The sequence below is a fragment of the Pseudophryne corroboree genome, chromosome 7 (assembly GCF_028390025.1).
Source record: "Pseudophryne corroboree isolate aPseCor3 chromosome 7, aPseCor3.hap2, whole genome shotgun sequence".
Classification (NCBI taxonomy): domain Eukaryota; kingdom Metazoa; phylum Chordata; class Amphibia; order Anura; family Myobatrachidae; genus Pseudophryne; species Pseudophryne corroboree.
The window spans coordinates 89084662-89106204 of NC_086450.1; positions in this window are offsets into that span (position 1 = coordinate 89084662).

Here is a 21543-nt window from a genome sequence, read left to right on the forward strand (position 1 = left end):
TGTGTATAAGGTGTATATGAAACATAAATGAATTATGTGAATGTACACGCACTTTGCACAAAGTTATAAAAAATATTGGCTAAAATGACCTTCTGGCTGTGTATAAGGTGTATATGAAACATAAATGTATTCTGTGCTTAGACTTAGGTCCCATCGCCATGATATCTCATTATGGTATGCAATTACAGGTTGAGTATCCCATATCCAAATATCCGAAATACGGAATATTCCGAAATACGGACTTTTTGGAGGGAGAGTGAGATAGTGAAACTTTTGTTTTTTGATGGCTCAATGTACACAAACCTTGTTTAATACACAAAGTTATTAAAAATATTGTATTAAATGACCTTCAGGCTGTGTGTATAAGGTGTATAAGAAACATAAATGAATTGTGTGAATGTACACACACTTTGTTTAATGCACAAAGTTATTAAAAATATTGGCTAAAATGACATTCAGACTGTGTGTATAAGGTGTATATGTAACATAAATTCATTCTGTGCTTAGATTTAGGTCCCATCACCATGAGATCTCATTATGGTATGGAATTATTCCAAAATACGGAAAAATCCCATATCCAAAATACCTCTGGTCCCAAGCATTTTGGATAAGGGATACTCAACCTGTATTCCAAAATACGGAAAAATCCGATATCCAAAATACCTGTGGTCCCAAGCATTTTGGATAAGGGATACTCAACCTGTAATAGGTTTTATACTACATATATTTATTTTCTTGGAATAACTTTTAATGATTTTGAGAATGTTTTAAAAAATGTATTTTATATTCTAAAGGTGGATGCACTGATGATAGATATATATATATATATATATATATATATATATATATATATCATCGATCGACTGGTAATGATGCCCTGTTTACGTATGAGATCGACGGGGAGGCGCTCTGTGTAGCGCACTATGGAACGCGGAAACATGGGTTCCAATGACGTACTTCCGCCGGAGAGAGCCGCGAGTCAATAGCGCGGACGGATACAGTAAGTGGCGTGCGTTCCACGGAGTTGGAACGCACGCCGCAGTGTAAGAAACCACGGGCGGAAGTAGAAAGTGGCGTGCGTTCCAGGGCTTGGAACGCACGCCGCAAAAAGTGTTTTAACAACTTTTATGGTATTTACAGTTATGCACAAAGGCCATATATAAACAACCTGCCCCATATATTAGAAGGGGGAGATGGATAACAGTATAATTAAAAAGTTTAGACACCAAATAGGCTCTGCACAATCCCAACCAATCAGATCACTCTGGGGGGAATAAATACACAGACCAGTGTTATTCCACCTTACACCTTGAAAAAGGCTCCCTTGAGAGCATAAACGTGTTGGGGAGATTGCAGTGAACCGGTATTTGACCTCTTGGATACTGCAGATCCAGAGACAAACACGGCACCTGGAAAGATTGAGAGGTACCCGTGGGACACTAATATGCTGTTTTGGGTGGACATCTTATGACACCCCATTTTATCCGGTACGCATTCTTGCCTATTCTGTGGTGGATTGCTGTGTATGAAATTCAATTATATTTTTGTGGGAAACATGTATTTTTTGTGAAATTATTAAATAAAAACAGTATTACACTATATCCTCCTTTCTTTTCTAATTTTTGGGTCCATATGGAGTAGGCTTCCCATCGGGAGAAAGGAGAGAATCAAGATTAAGACAAGATAACGGACATTTGAGCCCACTTTTTGAGACTGAATTGGACTGAAACACTATAAATCCCGGCCAAAAGGGAATAGTGTAATCTTGTGGTATTCAAATGTCCATGTTACAGACTTTTTTCTGATCACATACCAAGAGGGTGCGTACGGTTGCTTACTCTTGTTGCTATTGTCTTGAACATTTTGGTGGTTGGGATCACCTTAGCGACTGTTGCTGCACTTTTGAGTTGGGGCGCTGTTTTTGCAAAACTTGTTGTATTTATGGTGAGAGGCAGACTCTTACAATTTAATATGCACCATAATTGTGAGATATATGAAATTTGTTTTGAACGCCTCAGGATCTGTGAGACCAGGATGTTATAAAGATCTAGATGCATGATAGTTTTCTGTGGTTCCATGTAGGGATGATTTTGTCCTGAAACTTTTTGATGTCAGTAGACTTATGAGATGCATAACTTCACATACTGATAGTACCATACTTTTCTAAGATTCATCACACCTGGTTATACCTTCCACTTTTCCTGTCTACCACTAGGCCTTTTATCATTTCCCAGTATGTTTACAAATGTATTAGTCCTGCTCATTGTTCTCTGCAAATCAGAATTGTAGTCTATCTGGATAGCGCAGAGGCAAAATGTATGGCTTTCTACAGTAACACTGGTGGCTCATTTGCAGCAAGAGTCCTCTAATATCTTCACAACAAACTGCATGTTCTGAGGATCCATATAGAGGCAGCAAGACACAAGGCCTCATTTTCGCAAGAGGATTCAAATAATTTCGAAGCAGTCTAATGATATGCAATCTTGGCAGAAATATTCCGTTAGTGTATGTCTAAAGCTCTTAACGATATCTTTCTCTACCATGGGTAAGGTTTCATATGAAATCTAGAAAAAGAAATGCGAGCATAAGAGGATTACAATACAAAGATATTGCATGACTAATATAGTTTACTTGGAGTACAAAAAGAGCTCCCAATTTGGTAGTAAGACCCAAGCTTACCAGGAATGGGAGTATCCCTCTCAGAATCGGTGTATAGCATCAACAGTGGTCTTGACCCTAAGGTTGCTGAGCTCATCTGAACATGCTAATACACCCAAAAAAATTCCATGGGAGCATTTGTGAAGCAATATCAGTTGTTTGCATTCATAACCAAACCAAGAACTTACAAGACTTACTGAAATATCAACTGTCCCATGATGGTCAGAACTATTTAGAATATCTCCTAGCCTTCATGTAGTGGGGAAATATAACAGGTTGGCATTGCTTCCAATTGCATCCAGGGGAATGTGAACTGAATAAAGAGGTGTTCCAGCAAATGGTTACAAGCTTCAGAATCCATCAAATACCCATAATGACAATGGGTTAGAACATTCAGATGGAAGAGTTCTATTCTTGATACAGGGACCGGAGAGCAGAAGGAACAGGTGCTCCAATATTAGGATAAGTGTTAAAAAGGAAAATGAAGTAACAGAAGTTTTAGCAATAATTTGTGTTTTTATCTTGAAGACCTTGGTTCTTAGTAGCAAAACGTACAGTATGTGCCAGTATCTGCTCTATAAGGGACTGGTTCAACAATCTCCACTGCATGAGTTTCTCTCAGTTTGGTTGAATGGTCATCATTGAGAAAGCAAGGCATCTTGTTTAAAGTAATCTATGTTTCACTACACGCAAGGAAGAATTTATCTGATGCATGTGAAAATAAAATAAACTAGATGATCTAGTTTGAGACTGCTTTCTCTCTCTCTCCAGAACAAAGGATATCAGAAAAACGGGTGGTCTTCAGTATGCCGGCGGTCGGGCTCCCGGCGGCATACCGACACTTATTCTCCCTCGTGGGGTCCACGACCCCCCTGGAGGGAGATTAAAATAGTGTGGCGTGCGTAGCGCGCCACCGTGCCCGCAAGGGGCTCATTTGCGCTCGCCACACTGTCGGTAAGCCGGCGGCCGGCTCCCGGCGCCGGTATGCTGGTCGCCGGGAGCCCGGCCGCCGGCAAATCGTAGTGAACCCCAGAAAAACAGGTAATCTCTGTGTATTTTAAGGTCAGGCTCCTTGCACGATGGATCGGAGAAGTCCTATCTCAGGCTTATAAGAGGACAGACTTTCATGTGCCAGAAATATTGCGGACACACTTCAAGAGCAATGGAACCTTAATGATTCCACAAGTTTTTTTCAGTACAGGAGTAGGATGGTCTTCACTTCATGCATTTTCCAAACCTTAACTTCCAGCTGTCAATAATTCAGGTAATACCCAATTTGTGAGACTGAGTCAAACAATTGATCAATAAATATGTTGCTTTGCAAGAATTTTACATTTCTTGACTAGCTTATGTATGCCGACCTATATTTGATTGCTCTTACACATCAAAGTAGTCATTACTATCATAGAGCTTAATAAAGAAATAAGCACATTGGGCTTACCTGATGATTTCTCTTACATCCTAGGGGATACTGGGAAATCCATTTAGTACCATGGGGTATAGATGGGTCCACTAGGAGTCTTGGGCACTTTAAGAATTTGACAGTGTGTGCTGGGTCCTCCCTCTATGCCCCTCCTACCAGAAAATGTGCCCGGAGGAGCCGATCACGTTTATGGAAGCTCCTGAAGAGTTTTCTGCATTTATTTTATATTTCTCTGACGTCCTAGTGGATGCTGGGGACTCCGTAAGGACCATGGGGAATAGACGGCTCCGCAGGAGACTGGGCACATCTAAAGAAAGCTTTAGGACTATCTGGTGTGCACTGGCTCCTCCCCCTATGACCCTCCTCCAAGCCTCAGTTAGATTTCTGTGCCCGGCTGAGCTGGATGCACACTAGGGGCTCTCCTGAGCTCCTAGAAGAAAGTATAGTTTAGGTTTTTTATTTTCAGTGAGACCTGCTGGCAACAGGCTCACTGCAACGAGGGACTAAGGGGAGAAGAAGCGAACCTACCTAAGTGGTGGTAGCTTGGGCTTCTTAGGCTACTGGACACCATTAGCTCCAGAGGGATCGAACACAGGACCCGACCTCGTCGTCCATTCCCGGAGCCGCGCCGCCGTCCCCCTTACAGAGCCAGAAACAAGAAGGTGGTCCGGAAAATCGGCGGCTGAAGACTTCTGTCTTCTCCAAGGTAGCGCACAGCACTGCAGCTGTGCGCCATTGCTCCTCATGCACACCACACACTGCGGTCACTAATGGGTGCAGGGCGCTGGGGGGGGGGGGCGCCCTGAGCAGCAATAATAACACCTTGGCTGCCAAAACTAACACCATATATAGCCCCAGAGGCTATATAGGTGTATATTAACCCCTGCCAGAAACGATAAAATAGCGGGAGAAAGCCTGCAGAAAAAGGGGCGGAGCCATCTCCCTCAGCACACTGGCGCCATTTTCCCTCACAGCTCTGCTGGAGGGATCGCTCCCTGGCTCTCCCCTGCAGTCCTGCACTACAGAAAAGGGTTAAAAAGAGAGGGGGGGCACAAATTAGGCGCAGTATATATATATTATGCAGCTATAAGGGAAAACACTCTCTATAGGTGATATCCCTGTGATATATAGCGCTCTGGTGTGTGCTGGCATACTCTCCCTCTGTCTCCCCAAAGGGCTTTGTGGGGTCCTGTCCTCTGTCAGAGCATTCCCTGTGTGTGTGCTGTGTGTCGGTACTGCTGTGTCGACATGATGAGGATAATGATGTGGAGGCGGAGCAAATGCCTGTGAATGGGATGTCACCCCCCTGGGGGGTCGACACCGGTGTGGATGGACTTATGGAAGGAATTACGTGACAGTGTCAACTCCTTACATAAAAGGTTTGACGACATAGGACAGCCGGCTGCTCAGCTTGTGCCTGTCCAAGCGTCTCACATGTCATCAGGGGCTCTAAAACGCCCGCTACTTCAGATGGCAGACACAGATGTTGACACGGATACCGACTCCAGTGTCGACGATGATGAGACTAGTGTACCTTTCAATAGGGCCACCCGTTACATGATTGAGGCAATGAAAAATGTATTACACATTTCTGATAATACCCCAGATACCACAAAAAAGGGTATTATGTTGGTGACAGAAAACTACCAGTAGTTTTCCTGCATCTGAGAAATTGATATGAAGTGTGTGAGGAAGCGTGGACTTCCCCCGATAAGAAATTGATAATTTCTAAAGCAGCGTACCCTTTTCCGCCAGAGGATAGGTCACGTTGGGAAATAACCCCTAGGGTAGATAAAGCGGTTACATGCTTATTAAAAAAGGTGGCACTACCATCACGGATACGGCCACCCTGAAGGACCTGCTGATAGAAAGCAGAAAACTACCCTTAAAGCTATATACACACACACGGGCATTATATTGAGACCTGCTATTGCCTCGGCATGGATGTGCAGTGCAGCAGCTGCGTAGTCAGATTCCCTGTCGGATAATATTTATACTATAGATAGGGACAATATTTTGCTGAAAATAGAGCATATAAAAGACGCTGTCTTATACATGCGTGATGCACAGAGGGATATTTGCCGACTGGCATCACTAATAAGCGCTATGTAAAACCATTGCCGCCAAACGGGGGTTATGGACTCGGCAATGGTCGGGCGATGCCGATTTAAAACGGCACATGGAAGTTTGCCCTAGAAGGGGGTGGAACTGTTTGGGGATGGTCTTTCAGACCTCGTTTCCACAGCTACGGCTGGGAAATTAAAACTTTTGCCACAAGCTACCCCACAGCAAAAGTAAGCACTGTATTATCAGGTACAGTCCCTTCGGCCCCAGAAAAGTAGAGAGCTAGAGGCTCATCTTTTCTGCCAAGAGGAAAAGGTAGAGGGAAAAAGCTGCAGCACACAGCTAGTTCCCGGGAGCAGAAGTCCTCCCCTGCGTCCGGTAAGTCCACAGCATGACGCTGGGGCTGCTCAGGCGGACCCGGGTACGGTGGGGGCCCGTCTCAGAAATTTCAGCGCACAGTGGGCTCTCTCACAGGTGGATCCCTGGGTTCTTCAAACAGTATCTCAGAGGTACAGGCTGGAATTCGAGACGTCTCCCCCCCGCCGTTTTCCTAAAATCTGCCTTACCGGCAACTCCCTCTGCCAGGGAGGCAGTGTTGGTGGCAATCCAAAAAACTGTATTCACAGCAAGTGATTATCAAGGTACCCCTCCTTCAACAGGAAAAGGGTTACTTTTCCACAATGTTTGTGGTACCGAAACCGGACGGTTCGGTGAGACCCATCTTAAATATAAAAAATCCTTGAACACATATAACAAAAGATTCAAGTGCAAGATGGAATCGCTCAGGGCGATTATTGCGAACCTGGACGAGGGGGATTACAGGGTCTCTCTGGACATCAAGGATACTTACCTGCATGTCCCCATTTACCCTCCTCACCAGGAGTACCTCAAGGTTGTGGTACAGGACTGTCTCTATCAGTTCCAGACGCTGCCGTTTGGATTATCCACGGCACCGAGGGTCTTTACCAGGGTAATGACCGAAATGATGATACTGAGGATCTCAGCACACATAAACCTTTTGTTTGCATGATACTCCTTCGCAAGAAGGGAGTTTTAATTATCCCGTACTTGGACGTTCTCCTGATAAAAGCGAGGTCCAAGGAACAGTTGGTAAGGGGGTAGCACTTTCTCGGGAAGTGCTGCAACAGCAGGACTGGATTCTCAATTCCAAAGTCACAGCTGGTCCCGACGACACGTCTTCTGTTCCTGGGAATGATTCTGGAAACAGACCAGAAAAAAGTGTTTCTTCCAATGGAAAAAGCCGAGGAGTTGTCATCTCTAGTCAGAAACCTCCTAAGACCGGGACAGGTGTCGGTACATCAATGCACACGAGTCCTGGGAAAAAATTGTAGCTTCGTACGAAGCAATTCCATTCGGAAAGTTCCACGCAAGGATTTTCCAGTGGGACCTGTTGGACAAATGGTCCGGGTCCCATCTCCAGATACAGCAGCGGATAACCCGGTCGGCAAGAACCAGGGTGTCGCTGCGGTGGTGGCTGCAGAGGGCTCATCTACTAGAGGGCCGCAGATTCGGAATACAGGACTGGGTCCTGGTGACCACGGATGCCAGCCTACGGGGCTGGGGTGCAGTCACACAGGGAATAAAATTCCAAGGACTATGGTCCAAACAGGAGTTTTCACTTAACATAAATTTTCTGGAGATAAGAGCCATTTACAAGGCCCTAAGCAAAACAAGGCCCCTGCTTCACCAGCCGTACTGTTCCAATCAGACAACATCACGGCGCTCGCCCATGTAAACAGGCTGGGCGGCACAAGAAGCAGGAGGGCAATGGCAGAAGCCACAAGGATTCCCCGTTGGGCGGAAAATCATGTGGTAACACTGACAGCAGTGTTCATTCCGGGAGTGGACAACTGGGAAGCAGACTTCCGCAGCAGACTCCACCCGGGAGAATAGGGACTTCATCCAGAAGTCTTCCAAATGCTAGTAAACCGTTGGGAAAGACCACAGGTGGACATGATGGCGTCCCGCCTCAATAAAAAAGATATTGCGCCAGGTCAAGGGAACCTCAGGCGATCGCTGTAGATGCTCTAGTGACACCGCGGGTGTACCAGTCGGTTTATGTGTTCCCTCCTCTCCCTCTCATACCCAAGGTACTGAGGATAATAAGAAAAAGAGGAGTAAGAACTATACTCATTGTTTCGGATTGGCCAAGAAAAGCTTGGTACCCGGAACTTCAAGAGATGATCTCAGAGGACCCATGGCCTCTGCCACTCAGACAGGATCTGCTGCAGCAGGGGCCCTGTCTGTTCAAAGACTTACCGCGGCTGCGTTGACGGCATGGCGGTTGAACACCGGATCCTGAGTGAAAAAGGCATTCCGGAGGTAGTCATTCTTATCCTGATCAAAGCCAGGAAGGATGTCAGCCTGAAGTTCAGACGTTGTAAGGGAGTGCTGCATATTCAGCCCCTTCTTTGTGCCCCAGTGGCACCTTGGGATCTCAATGTGGTTTTGGAGTTCCTGGAATCACATTGGTTTGAGCCACTTAAAACCGTGGATTGAAATATCTCACATGAAAAGTGGTCATGTGTTGGCTCTGGCTTCGGCCAGGCATGTGTCAGAATTGCCGGCTTTGTCATAAAAAAGCCCTTACCTGACTTTCCATATGGATAGGGCAGAGTTGAGGACTCGTCCTCACTTTCTCCCGAAGGTGGTATCAGGTTTTCACTTGTACCAACCTATTATTGGTGCCTGCGGCTACTAGGGACCTGGAGGATTCCAAGTTACTGGACGTAGTCAGGGCCCTGAAAAATTATATTTCCAGGACGGCTGGAGTCAGAAAAACTGACTCGCTGTTTATCCTAGATGCACCCAACAAGCTGGGTGCTCCTGCTTCTAAGCAGACTATAGCGCGCTGGATTTGTAGCACTATTCAGCTTGCGCATTCTGCGGTGGGACTACCGCAGCCTAAATCTCTAAAAGCCCATTCCACAAGGAAGGTGGGCTCATCTTGGGCGGCTGCCCGAGGGGTCTCGGCTTTACGACTTGGCCGAGCTGCTACTTGGTCAAGGGCAAACACGTTTGCAAAATTTTATAAATTTGATACCCTGGCTGAGGAGGACCTGGAGTTCTCTCATTCGGTGCTGCAGAGTCATCCGCACTCTCCCGCCCGTTTGGGAGCTTTGGTATAATCCCCATGGTCCTTACGGAGTCCCCAGCATCCACTAGGACGTCAGAGAAAATAAGATTTTACTCACCGGTAAATCTATTTCTCGTAGTCCGTAGTGGATGCTGGGCGCCCATCCCAAGTGCGGATTGTCTGCAATACTTGTAAATAGTTATTGTTACACAAATCGGGTTGTTATTGCGAACCATCTATTCAGAGGTTCCATTGTTATCATACTGTTAACCGGGGTTTCTATCACGAGTTATACGGTGTGATTGGTGTGGCTGGTATGAGTCTTACCCGGGATTCAAAATCCTTCCTTATTGTGTCAGCTCTTCCGGGCACAGTGTCCTAACTGAGGCTTGGAGGAGGGTCATAGGGGGAGGAGCCAGTGCACACCAGATAGTCCTAAAGCTTTCTTTAGATGTGCCCAGTCTCCTGCGGAGCCGTCTATTCCCCATGGTCCTTACGGAGTCCCCAGCATCCACTACGGACTACGAGAAATAGATTTACCGGTGAGTAAAATCTTATTATTTGTTATTTTCAGGCAGGACTGGATGGCACCAGCCTGCTTGCTTCGTGGGACTTAGGGAATATACGGCCCAACCTCTTGAAGGGTTAATGGTCTTGTTCTCTGCTGACAGGACACTAGCTCCTGAGGGAACTATTCGCAAGCCCCACCACGGCGAGCGTACATCCCTGCAGCACGCCGCCACCCCTAACAGAGCCGGGAAGAAAAGAGTGCTGAGTACTAAGTCGGCGTCCCGGTTAGCGGGTTGTCGGCCATTATGGCGGCATGAGGGTACGGAGATGCGCGGCTTCTACATGGGGTGACTGAGGGCCATATTCAATTAGCAGTGATAACGGACTTTTCACGTGAAAAGTCCGGTTTTCGGGTGAAAAACCGGACTTTTCACGTGAAATGCAATTACAGCCTATTCAATTATCCTGGAAAATTTATCGGTGATCATGTTTTCACTAATTTCACTTCACCTTCTCTGAAGCAGGTGAAAAGTTGGGAAAAGTCACTATTTTAAGGTAAAAATGTTTGGATATGGTACAGAACTCCTGGGACACCCCCCTTTATGACTAATTAGGCACGTTGAAGTTTTTAATTATTTTTAATTGGCCAATAATGACATGTAATTTTCGGGGTGAAAAAGTAAAAAGTGATGGAAATTGGGGTTCAAGGTATGGGACAGGTATATTGGGGTGCTTTATGAGTGGGACAGGTGTTTTTTAGGCTTGCAGATGGGAGTAATCGGTCTGTTTCCACTTTTTTTTAAAGTACCCTAAAATGACCCAAATATATACTTATACCCATTTTCATGTACCCCAAATTTAATGAGAGCATTTATTTTGCTCAAAAAAACTTGCTTTCTATCATTTTTTTGCATTTAAAAAAAAATGCATATAACCGCCATTTCATACAATTTAAGTCCCCAAAAACTCTCTAATATGATCTCTAACACACTTCTCTTCTGTTTTCCTATGTTAGTTTAGCATTTTTTGGGGTACAGGCTGATTTCTCCATTTTCATCTGCACTTTTCACTGCAAGAATTTTCACGTGAAACCCGGTCGGAATTGAATAGGTCGAAAAATGGAGCGTTTTCGCGGCAATTTTCGGCCGATTACCGCGAAAAATTTTCGGGCGCAAAATTGCCGCGAATTTGCGGATAATTGAATATCCCCCTGAGTCTCCAAACTCAGTACACTGTTCAGACGCACAGCTTCCGAGGGGGAGAATTGAATCTCAGTACACTATATGTGTACACAGTACCTAGACTGGCATTACAGACTTAAAATGGGTCTGACTCCATTTTAGGCACTAAATTTACCTCAGCCAGTATAAAGAGCGGGACGACCGCATGCCATTGCAGGGGCTGGGCTTCACTGTGAGCGGATCCAGTAGCTCACAGGCGCCATTTTCCCTCTGCAGCGGACACAGATGCTGACTGACAGGGACGCGCAACTCCTCCGGAGAGACTCCAGATTACCTCAGCAGTATGAGTGGGTCATAGCAGGGGGGGAGCACTTATTAGTGTACTAAGTCCCCAATCTGGGTACTTAGTCTGCGACCCGGCTAAGCTTGGCATTAGCGGTAAGGGCACCGGGTGCTGGCTCCATACTTTGTGTCTCCCTGGAAGTGCTGTTTGTGGGTTAATGGTGCATTTTAACCTTTTCCTGTGTGTGTGTGTGTGTGTGTGTGTGTGTGTGTGTGTGTGTGTGTGTGTGTATGTGTATGCATGCTGTCACTATTACAGTACGTCAGGCAAAGAATGTGATTCATGTAAGGCACAGTGTTCCTCTTCCCCAGGGGGTTCACTCAATGTAGTGTCCCTTCCCAAGCTAGCGGGGCTGGGCCAGCATGGCTGGACTCCATAAGGGGAATGATTTCCAATATTTCTACTAAATTGTCCCACAATGAGAAAGAGACGCAATTCTTAAGACAATCTATGACTGAGCTTATGAAAAGAGACTCTGTACCCAAACCAGCGTCTCAGTCCCCTGCCATTTGTCCGCAAAAACGTACTTTGACTCATATATTGCCGTCTGACTCTGATGATGAGGGGTTGGACATGGACATGGAGAGGGGAGGTGGACTCAGAGGTGGGGGAGGGTACTTTGTCACAGGGAATAGGGGCGATCAGAGAAGTTCTGCATATCCCTGATAAGGTGACAGGGGAGAGAGGAATCTCTAATATAAAAAAATAAATCCTTAGCCACTTTTCCTGTATCAAAGGAACTAAATACCCTGTTTGAACAACCGTGGGTTAATCCGGATAGGAAATTTAAAATTCCTAAAAGGTTGCCATCATCTTTTCCTTTTCCTCCTGAGGATAGGAAAAATGGGAAAATCCACAGATAGTGGATGCAGCAGTAGCCAGGCTGTCACAAAAAAAATGTATTGCCTGTTCCAGGTGCAGCCTCCCTGAAAGATGTGGCTGATCGTATAATTGAGACCACACTCAAATCCTTGTATATAGCTGCTGGGGTGGCCCAGAGACCTACTATAGCATGTGGATGGATCACAAAAGCCATTGCCAAATGGTCAGGTAACCTAATTGAGGGGTTAGATACCTTACCTCAAGGGGAGATTATTTTACTCCTGCAGCATATACAGGACTCTGCGAACTTTATGGTGGAGGCCATAAAAGAAATAGGCTTGCTTAATGCACACTCCACTGCTATGGCAGTGTCAGCTCGCAGGGGCTTATGGCTATGCCAATGGACTGCTGATGCGGACTCCAGGAAAGGAGTTGAAGGCCTACCCTTCACAGGAGAGGCCTTATTTATAGATGAACTAGACAAATGGATCTCCAAAGCTGCTGTGGGTAAGTCCACGTATCTTCCTTCTGCAGCTCCAACAGCTAGGAAGGCTTACTCAGGTCCCAATTTGCAGTCTTTTTGGACAGCCAAGTTTAAGGGCAATCCCAGAGGTTCTTCTACAGCCACCAGAGGCACTAGAGGTAAACCACGCAAACCAGCAACTGCCGGTTCACAGGAACAGGGCTCAAACTTTGCTTCCTCAAAACCTTCAGCATGTCGGTGGACCGAGATGCTTGAAGGACCGGCACGTGGGAGCCTGGCTAAAATTCTTCAGTCATATCTGGACAGTTTGTGCCTGGATCATAGGTCTTATTTCCCAGGGCTACAGACTGGAGTTCCAGGTGCTCCCACCACACAGATTCTTCAAATCAGGCTTAACCAGTTTCACAAGAGGCAAGTATAACTTTACAGGATGCCATTCAAAAACTGGTACAGACTCAGGTCATTGTCCACCTCATCTGCAAAACAAGGGGTACTATTCCAACCAGTGTTCGTTTCGTCTGGGGTTTTCAATTTAGTTTTTGTGTTGGTCACCTTTCCTAAAATTTTACGAAATTAAATATCACATTTTAGTCAAATTTTTTAATTTCGTCTTAGTCAAGTTTTAGTCCGTGGATCTTGATGAACATTTTCATCTAATTTTAGTCATTGATTTAGTCATAGCTTTGCATTTTAATGATACTGTAAAGGATTTTGCTGAAGATCATTTCTCTATAATTCCCTTGAATACTTTGTATACCTTTCACTATGTGTTTAGTAATCTAGGTATCAAACAAGTACAACACAAATGCTATTTCCTTCACTGCAGGACATTTATTTTCTGCAAATATCAATTCAAGAATACAATTGCTTACTCTTGCGTCCTAGAGGATACTGTGGTCCACATTAGTACCATGGGGTATAGACGGGTCCACTAGGAGCCATGGGCACTTAAAGAAATTGATAGTGTGGGCTGGCTCCTCCCTCTATGCCCCTCCTACCAGACTCTGTTTAGAAAATGTGCCCGGAGGAGCCGGTCACACTTGGGAAGCTCCTGAAGAGTTTTCTGCATTTATTTTCTTTTATTGTTGTTTTCAGGCAGGTCTGGCTGGCACCAGACTGCCTGCTTCATGAGACTTATGGGGGGGAATGACCCAACCTCCCTAAGGTTAACGTTCCCCGCTGACAGGACACTGAGCTCCTGAGGGTCCTATTCGCAAGCCCCACCACAGCGAGCGTACAGACCTGCAGTACGCCGCCACCTCTAACAGGGCCAGAAGAATGAAGAGTGGTGAGTAGGTGGGCGGCGTCCTGGTTAGCGGGTTGCTGGCTGTAATGGCGGCACAAGGGTAGGAGCGCAGCGCTGACGAGCAGGCTGCAGCTTCAGGCTTCAGAGGCACACAGGGTATGTGTTCCGCTGTGAAGGGCGAGCTGAAGCCACAACAATATACCCACATGGGCAGCGCTTCTACAGGGGTTTTAACCCACTGTAGGACAGAAATGACCTCAGCCAGTATAAAAAAAAACCGGGAAGACCGTGTGCCATTAAGGGGGCAGGACTTCACTATGAGCGGATCCAGCAGCTCACCAGCGCCATTTTCCCTCTGCAGCTGAACACAGACAGACTGGCAGGGAAGTGCAGCTCCTCCACAGGAACGCCAGAGCACCTCAGCGGTACCAGGGGGTCATAGCAAGGGGGGGGGGGGGCAATACTTGGTGTACTAAACCCTATTAAGGGTACTTCATTTGCGACCCAGCTGAATTTGTACTTTAGCTATAGAGGTGCTGTGTGGCTGGCTCCAATATACTCTGTGTCTCCCTAGAGGGCTCCGTGTGGGTTAACTGTGTTGTACCCTAATTTCCTGTGTGTGTGTGTGTGTGTGTGTGTTTTCTTTCACATTTACTATTATTATTATTATTATTATTATTATTATTACATTTTATTTATAAGGCGCCACATGTGTTTCGCAGCGCCGTACAAAGGACAGTACAGGGAGACAAAACATAGCATTACAGTAAATAAATAACAGAAATAGAGTACAGGTAACAGAGCACCACACGTTCTCAAGACATAATACAGCTAAGATGTAAGTATTGATGGAGTGATAATCGTACTACTAGAGGCTGGTGGCCATAGATGGAGATGAGCCTTTACTAGCAGGATAAAGATGATCATTGAGTAGGGGAGAGCTGCGAGTGAAATGTGTCGAGACGAGGGCTTAGATAACGAGGAAAGAGGGCCCTGCTCTGAAGAGCTAACAATCTAGTGGGGAGGGGTGACAAGAGGTGCAGGCAAGTGGGAGGTAGCCTGATGGCAATATGCAAGCAAAGCTGAGATGTTCACGGCATGAGGCAGGGGGGTGGAGGAGCGGCTTCAGCCCTGGGTTATGCATCGGGAGGGTATGCTTTGATGAATAGGTGGGTTTTTAGTGCCCGTTTGAAGCTTTGCAAGGTCGGGGAGAGTCTAATGGAGCGCGGGAGTGCGTTCCACTGCAGGGGTGCAGCACGGGCAAAATCCTGAACTCGTGCATGGGAAGCAGTGACCAGGGCGGTGGAGAGGCGACGGTCATTAGTCGACCGTAGGGGGCGGGAGAGAGTATGAAGGGAAAGGAGGTTGGAGATGTAGAGAGTGTGTATCATGCACAGCAGAGTGTTTTTCTCAATCTGGGAGATAACTGCCATGTACTCCGGATAGTACACATTCTCAGGCTAGTGGATCTGAACCTGTATGTTAGATTCATTAAAAGGGATGATTTTAAATAAATTATCCCAAAATGAGAAGGAGATGCAATACTTAATACAATCTGTTGATGAACTGATGAATAGAGATCCAGTGGTTATTCCAGCGTCTCAGACCCCTGCCATTTGTCCACAGAAGCGTACTCTGGCCCAAATCATGCAGGCTGATACCGATGATGATGATGTATCAGACCCAGAGGAGGGTGAGGTGGACTCGGGAAGGGTGGGGGGATGCAACTTTGTCACAGGGAATACAGGCCCTGCTAGAAGCTATTAGAGATGTCCTGCATGGGTTCACTACGATATGCCGGCGGTCGGGATCCCGGCGACCAGCATACCTGCGCCGGGAGCCCGACCACCGGCTTACCGACAGTGTGGTGAGCGCAAATGAGCCCCTTGCGGGCTCGCTGCGCTCGCCACGCTACGGGCACGTATTTTATTCTCCCTCCAGGGGGTTCGTGGACCCCCACGAGGGAGAATAAGTGTTGGTATGCCGGCTGTCGGGATCCCGGCGCCGGGATCCCGTCAGTCGGCATACTGAAGACCACCCGTCCTGCACATCCCTGGCAAAGTGACAGAGGAAGATGAGGAATCTTATTTTCTGCTGCGGGGTACACTGGGCTCCACAAGGAATGGACAGTGGGGTGTAGAGTAGGATCTTGATCCGAGGCACCAACAGGCTCAAAGCTTTGACTGTTCCCAGAATTCATAGCACCGCCTCCTATATCGCCCCGCCTCCCTGCACAGGATCTCAGTTTTGTAGTTGGTGCTGCAGTAGCAGGCACTTAACAGAGGGGCTGCTCCAGGCAGCCCTAAGAAGAGGTTTTTTTCTGAGGAAAAAAGTGAAGACTTCAGGGGCAGCAGCAGTGTTACATGTCAGTGGACATTCACTGCTGCAGCTCCATCTCTCCCCAGAGGCGCTGTACACTCCCGAGCCCTGGTTGCCAGGTAACTACAGCTGGAGGCTCCGGTTTTCTTCTTGTCAGGCACACACGACGGGGGCTCTCCGGGATCGCGTGGGCGCGTTTCGGGAGGTGGTAAGTGGGTCCGCTTGCGGGACCCGGTCTTTATCGCGATCCGGCGCGGTCAGTGGGAGGCGGGCCGCGCGCGCTGGCGGTGGACACTGTGGCAGTACAGGCGATCCCACTAGATCACCAGGGCATGGGACAGGACAGATTTTCTCTATAAACCGTTTTATTAGAGCCCGCAGTACCCGGAGGTTTTGCCAGCAGGGGGATAGAGCTTGGACCTGAAGCCCCTCCCCCAGCCCCAGGGTGCCATTTTCTGCAAATGTTCCCGCCCTGGAGCTGCATATATGTCTCTCCCTCACTCCTTGGCAGTGTCTGCGGCGCCATTATCCCTCAGCTCACTGTTCCTGGGAATGCTTGGGCAAATCCTCCTCACGCTGTTGATTAACTGACAACTAAGGAGACAAGTGCAGACGGGACATTATACGGTCTGTCCAAAAACCTATGGTTTAAACAAGCACCTATCCCTAAAGAACATTCAATAAGGGTTCTGGTGCGGCTGGATACAATTGGAGACAATTAGGAGAGAAGTAACTATATAGCCATTTGTGTTATATGTCTGTCATTTTGAATTGTTTTTAGAAGTGTGTTTAATAAAACAATTTTTATATTAATACTATAGCGCTTCCTGATATTTATATCCCCTTTTTTGCACTTTAATCCATAACTGGTATTTAGTAAGTACCATTGGGAGCAGCTTAGTATTAATTAAACTAATTAATTTTATATATGATAAAACGAGCAGGATAGTTGACCATACAAGCGCCAGGGATCTTTTTGGTTTATATGTTAGTCAACATTGCCCTCTCAACCCGACTACTACAGGATCATGGGTGGATTTTGAACCTACCAAAATCTCATCTGGAACCAACACGGAGGCTTCCTTTCCTGGGGATGATATTAGATACGGATGAGCAGAAGGTGTTCCTTCCATTGGAAAAAGCATTGGTGATCCAGTCAATGGTGCGGGATGTTCTAAGACAAACCCGGACATCGGTGCATCTGTGCATTCGCAGTTCTGGGGAAGATGGTAGGCGCTGCAGTACGGAAGGTTTCACGCAAGGTCCTTCCAGCTGTATCTGCTGGACAAATGGTCTGGATCGGATCTTCACATGCACCAGAGGATACATCTGTCGCCAAAAGCCAGGATTTCTCTTCTGTGGTGGCTTCAGACGTCTCACCTGATCGAGGGCCGAAGGTTCGGGATTCAATATTGGATTCTGCTGGGGGGCGTGGCCTGGACGCTGCTCTGAGTGGATGTGTGGCACCAGAGCTCCAGACACTAAAAGATCAAAACTTGCCCATTCCTGCTGCTCCCTGTGCCTATATTACCTCTGCTGGCTCTACTCACAGCTCTGGGCAGCAATCCGAGTCCAGGAGACCCCGCTGGGTGCCCCTTCCGGCCGAATTGCGATTGAGGCCTTCGCCCTGGCTCTGAAGCCGGGGCCTCGAGTTTGCCGCCTCCCCGAAAACGAGCTCCGGGACCGGAGCGCGGCCGAAACGGGACTCCTGGCAGCCCCCCCGCCATCTGAACTCCCTCCCACAACATCTCCTACCTGCATCTGGCCCTCGGGCACCATCAGATATGGGAGGGAGCCCTCTCTGCCTGCTGCAGCTGCAATTTCTTTAGAGGATCTCCTGCCTGTGCTCCCGGTGGCGGCCATCTTGGTACACCCGAACTGTGAGTACCTGATACTACACTGCACTAGACCTTGCCCTGAGGCCAGCGTTCCTCATTATTTGCACCTGCCGGCCTCTCACCCCGCCAGTGTGCTTGTGTGCTCACCCTCCTGTGACCCTCCGCAGCTGCACGCTCAGATAGTGCACTGCCTGTCCGGTGGTCCCTCTCAACCCCAGTACTGAGGCCCTTAGCTGCAGCGCCTACCAGCCGGAGACACATAGCCGCTGTGGGGGTCTGTAGGCTGCTCCTCTCAATCCCTGCTGCCGCTGGTACTGGTGGTGATGTGTGTCCGCTACCTTCCCCTCCCTACCATTGTGCCGTTGGAACCGGATACTCTGCCACGCTACTCGCGGTCCTCCTGTCCCTGCCGGAGTCTGCATACTTATTACCGCCCCCCGGGGAGTTCGGAGAAGGTCGACGACTGCCCATACCGGTTGCACCTCCCAAGCATTAACGGAGGACCGGAGGCTGGAGAGTGCTGTCCATCCTTCGTCTCCTACCCTCACGGTGGACGCCTTCATCTCTATAGCAGTGTCGCTCCATACAGATTTCACTCATCAGCATCCCTGACCACACTTTCAAGCTATCTGCCCTACGGCCTTATCAGCTCCTGAAGCAGAAATTTCCATGATGTGAGTGCTGCACACTCCCTCCACCGCCACTTCTGCATCCTTAATCAACATGTACCATTTGCCATTGTGACTGAGTGCTCCTGTTTCACGTATACCCTCTGATTGAGCCCGGTTCCGTTCGTATGCCTCCTCTTTGCTATTTGACAGTGTTCCTGACGACGAGAAATGCCTCCTAAAAAGAACAAGGACCCTGTGCCTCCCAAAATCTCCTTTCCCCCCAGAAGCCCCTTCAAATCTTCCCTTTACAGAGCGTCTCTTCACCAACCACTGTGCCGGATCCTGTGATGTCGGGAGTCCTGTCGTCCACTCTCACAGTCTCCGGAGTTGATTGTGAATCTGATGCTCCTCTGACCGTAAGGTCCCTCTGCCAGATCCTGTCTGCTTTCAATTGTGAGCTCTCTAAAGACCTAACCTCGGCCATCCGTGAGTTCAAGACCGAGCTAGTGGCGATAGGGGACAGGACTGACCACTTGGAACGTAAAGTGGAAGAGCTTGTCGCATCCCATAACGAACTGATCTCCTCCCATGATCTCCAACAACAGGAGCTGGACCAATTTAAGTCCAACCTAGTGGATATGGAGGACAGATCGCGACGAAATAACATCAAGATTAGGGGCATACCTGACTGTTACCAACTCCGAACTGGAGTCTTATGCCATTGCCCTATTCAAGAAACTCCTCCCTGCTGCGGACTCTGCAGAACTTTTGATAGACCGCATCCACCGCCTCCCCAGACCACGCTCTGTTTCGTCCGATTTACCTAAAGATACCCTCCTTCGAGTGCATTTCTTCCCCGTTAAGGAACGCATCATGAGAGCTGCTAGAGAATCCAAAAACTCGGACACCCTAGGAGGCCTTCAGATATTTCAAGATTTCTCTGCTGCCACCATTGCAAAGAGGCGTGCCTTTGCCCCTATTACCCTCGCCCTCAGGTCCCATGACATCGTATACCGTTGGGGATTCCCTGTTAAATTGATAATCACCTACGAGGAATCCACTTACGTCATCTCCTCCCTTGACGCGGGGGTCAAATTGCTATCGGACTGGGACATCACTGTTCAGAAGCCGTCTGTGCCGACCCGCGCCACTGCTATCCGCCAGGACTGGTCAAATCCCTGAGCCCTGGGATCGCTAAGCTGGGTCTTTCAAATTTTCTTTAGCCCTCTGAGGCTATAGCCCTCTTTCCCTCTACTAAGATGGGAAGATCACGCTGATATTACTGTTAGTTCAATTGTTGATTTTTATCAGGGTTTATGTGTTACAGGTTTACTCTTCCACTTGCCATTGTATGGCCGCTGTTTTGTACTGTTATTTGCTGTTGCCCTGTTTGTTTTATTGTTAAGGGGTGCTGTTGCAGGTGGATGATATGTTCAGATGAAACTTGTGCTTCAGCCCCCTATGCTCTCACTTACGTCTCATTAGGTGACTTACTCTACATGTTTGCGTTGTGTTTTGATACTATGCTGAGGTGGCGGTGTCTGTTCTGTCAGCCCGCCCCTAACTTTTTGTACACTACTGCAAGTTCCCATATTTTTTGTTTGTTCCCCCAACCCCCAGTTTAGACCCTTTTTTTACCAGTCCCCCTTTTGTGTCCCCCCCCCCCCCCCCCTGAGCTCCAGACGCTCTTCCATCATTTATTTATTGTAGTGTTCTGATGTTTGGCATGTTCCCACTTACAATGCTCTGTATAGATTTCTGTCTCTTATTTCTGATATATACTTCCAATGTTGAACCTTCTTTCTCTTAATGTTAAGGGACTGAACTCACCCAATAAACGTAGATTGGCCCTCTCTTTCTTCCACCATCAAAAAGCTGATGTTGTCGCACTACAAGAAACCCATTTTACCTCTGCTAACCCTCCCCTTTTTAAAAACAGTAACTTCCCCGTAGGATATTATGCAAATGGCCCGTTCAAACGCAACGGAGTGGCTATCCTATTTAGTAAACATGTCTCCTTTGTCCTCCATTCACAGACCTCAGACAAGAGTGGCCGATACTTGATCCTTACTGGTTTGCTAGACGATAAACCCTCTACGCTAGTTTGCCTATACGCCCCTAACTCTAACCAAGTACCATTTTTACGCAAGCTGTTTCTCACAATACGCAAATCACTTCAGGGCTCTCTGGTTATACTGAGCGATTACAACTTAGTTCTAGACCCAAAACTAGACAAATCCCGCTACCCATCCCACCCGCTCAATCCGGCCCCACCTTAGCCTTTCGCAATTTGCTCACAGAATTTGATTTATATGATGTCTGGAGAACCCGAAACCCCTCGGGTCAGGAATACACGTTCTACTCCCTAGTGCACAACTCCTATTCCAGAATAGATCTGATTCTGTGCGACAAATGGTCTCTCCAGAGGACTAGGGATGTTGATATCCTTCCGATCACTTGGTCTGATCACGCCCCCGTTCTCTGGAAATGGAATCTCCATGACACCCGATACCTTTTGAGACCGTGGCGCCTCTATCTCTATCTCTTAAATAACCCTTTGTCCAAGAAACTTATTCTTGACTCTATAAATTCTTATCTAGCTACTAATTCCCCCCTGGACACCTCCACTATAAACCACTGGTGTGCCTTTAAAGCTGTCACTCGTGGCGCGGCTATCCAAGCTGGCGCCACCCTCAAAAAACAAGCCCTTCAACTACAGTCGAAATTAGAGGATGAATTGACCGATCTCGAATCAAGGAATGCAGCCAATCCCTCTAGAACTCTTAAAAAAAGAAATTTCTAATGTTCGCAGTCACCTCCAAAAACTACTCCTTGCTCGTACCCAAGTGACACTGAATAGGTTGAGGCAGAAGTTTTATCTCCTAGGCAATAAATCTGGTAGACTGTTGGCCCGTAAATTACGAGCCCAACAGGCCAGAAATAAAAT